Here is a 4,269-nt window from a genome sequence, read left to right on the forward strand (position 1 = left end):
CCATTGGCGTATTGGCATGGGAAAAGAAAAATATGGCGAGAGCTCACCAACCTGGCTATCAATTACTTGTCTTGCCCACTCGCAAGCGTGTCTTCAGAACGTGTTTTTAGTTCTGCTGGTGGCATTGTGACTTCCAAAAGGTCCCGCCTCTTGCCCGCAAATGTGGAGCGGCTCACCTTGATAAAGATGAACCAGCACTTCATACCACCAGATTACAGAGTACGAGAATGCACGCAGGAAGAAGAGGACACCGCCCTACCCGAGGAAAGTTCTCCTCAGTTACCAGAAGTAACCCCGACTGATGATTTAGCAGAGTATGAGGACGAGTTCTGCTTCCCTGACAGCGAGTTCTGAAAATGACTCAATCATTCATTCATTAATTGTAAATAGTCCTCCTTATTCACTTTTATTCCTGTGTGTCTGTCTTTCTTTAGCAAGTGCTTCATCACATTCCCAACAAAACTGTAATCACCCAATCAAACAACAAGCCCATCAGCAGAACTGTCTTGATTTTGATGCCGCAGCATTCCTCAGGTTCACAACAGTTAGTTGACAAGAACTCAGTCCTGGTCGTCTATCCTGAGTCCTCCTCCTCCAGACTCACCCTATCCATTACCCATAATGCTGATGCCTGGATTCTGCACAATGAAGAAATGAAGAAATGAAGGAGCCAGCCCTCAAACACAAATTACAGGTAAGATAAGCTTTTGGATGGGAGGTAGTATAATGGAGTATTCGGAGAGGCGAGAGATTGACAGTGGTACTAGCAGCAAAGTCCTAGGGCTCTTGAATTAACAAACTCTGTGACAGGCATTTACTTAGGAAAACATTTGGCCTATTGCACGTGAACGTGTAGGCGTTATATTGCTCGCTTGCCTGTCTCAGGGGTGCTGTCTCTGGGGCTTCTAGGTTTTAGGGTTGTGTCAGCACCGCTACCACATTTCTAATGTTGATTGCTTTTGATTTGCAGAAAATCCACGCCGGGAAACTCCAGTTGTGGCCCTGCTGCAGAACGCGTTAGGACTCTGTGAATTCCAGGTGGAGCCAGCACTCAAACACAAATTACAGGTAAGATAAGCTTTTGGATGGGAGGTAGTATAATGGAGTATTCGGAGAGGTGAGAGAGTGACAGTGGTACTAGCAGCAAAGTCCTAGGGCTCTTGAATTAACAAACTCTGTGACAGGCATTTACTTAGGAAAACATTTGGCCTATTGCACGTGAACGTGTAGGCGTTATATTGCTCGCTTGCCTGTCTCAGGGGTGCTGTCTCTGGGGCTTCTAGGTTTTAGGGTTGTGTCAGCACCGCTACCACATTTCTAATGTTGATTGCTTTTGATTTGCAGAAAATCCACGCCGGGAAACTCCAGTTGTGGCCCTGCTGCAGAACGCGTTAGGACTCTGTGAATTCCAGGTGGAGCCAGCCCTCAAACACAAATTACAGGTAAGATAAGCGTTTGGATGGGAGGTAGTATAATGGAGTATTCGGAGAGGCGAGAGAGTGACAGTGGTACTAGCAGTAAAGTCCTAGGGCTCTTGAATTAACAAACTCTGTGACAGGCATTTACTTAGGAAAACATTTGGCCTATTGCACGTCAACCAACACGATGACAGTGTTCAGTTAAATGAAATTACTGCAAAACCACCACCCACCCAGCTCAAAAGTAGTAAAAAAACAGGTATGCTCAGATAAAGTTTGAAAAAGTATATTTATATCCCTAACAAAATAATCTCCCGCAAGACCCTCCCTAACCCCAACAAATAAATAGTCCTCAAAAGTCCCCAAAAAACCCAACTCCCAATTCCCACCCCCGAAAAGTCTCAAAAAAAGGGGCAAGGGACACTCTAGGGATGCAAGCTGGTAAGTTTGGCCTCCAGGGCATCATGCTTTAGGGCCAGGGCATCATATTTTTCTTGGAGGATGGCTTGATCTAGGCGGAGGCCCTCCACCACATTTTGAAATTTGTGCCATTTCTGGACCTCCGCCTCTAGGTCTGACACTCTGCGGAGTGCACGGCGCAATCGACCTTTAACAGTGCTGCGAGGTGCAGCTTTTGCTGCTCGGCGGTGGCGTCTTCCGGCACGGCTCCGGTTCGCTGGAGCACTGTGCTTACCGGCAGAACGTGGGGTAACAGAGGAGGATGTAGACGATGTTAAGTTTGATGCACTGGAGTGCGTGTCATCCCCCTCGAGTTCCACCAGTCGCCGATATTCGGCAACAGTTGCTTCCAGCCTCCGTTGCCGGGCCAGTACAGCCAGCATACTCCTCGTTGGTTTGGAGGTTTTAGTATTGCCAACTATATGAAGAAAGAAAGACATAATCTGTAAGCAATGCTCTTTAGGAATATGATTAACACAAAATGATTCAGCAGGAAGTTGTGTCACAGTACAACTAGCAACTAGCCAGGGCAGTACAAAACTATTCAGGCCAGTATCATGGGCGTCCGCAGGGAGGGGCGCTTGAATCACCATTTCCCTTCCCACAACTCACTTGTATCCTTGGTTTGGTGCTCTTTCATATGAAAGAGATCTGGCAGAAGTGAGTGATTTTTCCTCTGAGCCGTTAACCACACCAGCAACCGTATCATCTGCACCAGGCCCAGGCGATATGTCTGTTTCCCTCCCTCTCTCTCTCTCTCTCTCTCTCTCTCTCTCTCTCTCTCTCTGTCTCCCTCTTTCTGTCTCCCTGTGTCTCCCTCTACCTCGCTGTCTCTCTCTCTCTGTCTCCCTCCCTCACCCTCCCTCTGGCTCCCTCCATCTCTCTCTCTCCGTCTGTCTTCCTCTCTCTCTGTCTCTGCCTCTATCTGTCTTTCGGTCCCAGCCTGCTGTAATTACCATATTGTAATTTGTCACTGGGCCACCACTGGATACACATCATATCCTATCTAAGAGTCAGATAGTACCATGATCCAGCTTACCTGTACTCGCCACCGCCACTGTCTCCTTCCTCACAGTCTGTACTTCTTCTTGGTCCGACTCTTCTAGCGCTGCCTCCTCCCCAGATTGACCCTCGGACTCCGAGTCAATGATGACCACATCCGAGCTGGCCCCGCCACCAGATGTTCCACCTACAAAGTAGATTTAAGAATGTTAGATTACACCACTCCACTAGTATTTGGTCTATGAATGAAAAAATGTGAAAACAACTGAAAAAGTAATTGACTGTCTACTCTAGTCTAAAGTAAATGTCCCTCCTTCCAGGGAAAGCTGTTGTCTTGCTTAATTTTTTTGTCACAATTGTTGAATGCTTGCTTAATTTTAACACACATTATTTTTCTCTGAACAGACAGAAACTGGACTTCTAAGGACAAGAGGAACATCAACTTGAAACCAGGTGAAAGCTCGGCTCGACCACAAGAAATGTGTACCAATCCAGTACTCATCAACTCAGCACCAAGCACTTTTCCATTTCCAACTAACTTTATTTTAATATATGTGTTTACTTAAACTTTTAATAAAGCTTTTAAACTTGAATTGACTCTGTAGTTTTTCCTCCAGAGAGTCCAGACTAGAGTGACTGAGCGGAAAGTTTTGCAATTTTTGGAAGGAGGAATCTGTGCTGCTGACACTACCAGGTTTATTTATACAGTGTGCCAAACACGCCACTCTGAAATATTATTACTCTGGTCTTTGGTGTCCATAGTTCGGTTTGTGGAGAATTGTCCCTGCAACAGTAGGATTATTGATTTTGCTCCTATCTAAACACTATTTCGAAACAATTAAATTAGGAATGCTTGGACAACAATAGGTCCTCTATATTTAAATGAAAACTTACTGGGGCCAGCAAAGGAGCACTCGCCGCCCTGGCCTGCATCCTCCTCCTTTGGAGCCACTGCTGCATCAGATTTTTCGGTCCGCTTGCCCCTGGGCGGACCTGACGTACAACATGAAAGAAATAACAGAAAACATTGATGATTGCTGCTTGCCGATGTCCTTGTCAACCAAATCAAACATTTAGAAAGAACAAGAACCTACTATTTCATCCAAAAAGAGGGCTACAAAGGAAGGACTGCACCTGAGCCTCTACTCTAGGGGCAGATTTACAAGCCCCTTGCAGCTCTTTTGCTCCATTCTTGCGTCAATTTTGTGACGCAGCGCCACAAGAGAGGCGCCATGGTGTGGCGTATATTAACAACGTGACGCATATGGGAGATGCATCCCATTCTAAAACCCTGCGCCATTAGGGAGCATTCCATCGCAAGGGAGGGCGTTCCTGCGCAGGAACGCATGCTAAAAGTGGCTATGGGGAATATATAAAATTTCAATCAGTC

At 46.2% G+C, this 4,269-nt stretch overlaps 1 long non-coding RNA gene across 1 annotated transcript; it reads left to right on the forward strand.

Annotated features, from left to right (window-relative positions):
* Nucleotides 1-1,342: 1,342 nt before the first annotated feature.
* Nucleotides 1,343-3,467, forward strand: LOC144753410 (uncharacterized). The gene is made up of 2 exons (XR_013594345.1): nucleotides 1,343-1,442; nucleotides 3,285-3,467. It is a non-coding gene; the product is annotated as an uncharacterized LOC144753410 (long non-coding RNA).
* The last annotated feature ends 802 nt before the right edge of the window (nucleotides 3,468-4,269 follow it).

This window comes from Lissotriton helveticus, chromosome 5_1 (assembly GCF_964261635.1).
Source record: "Lissotriton helveticus chromosome 5_1, aLisHel1.1, whole genome shotgun sequence".
Taxonomy (NCBI): Eukaryota; Metazoa; Chordata; class Amphibia; order Caudata; family Salamandridae; genus Lissotriton; species Lissotriton helveticus.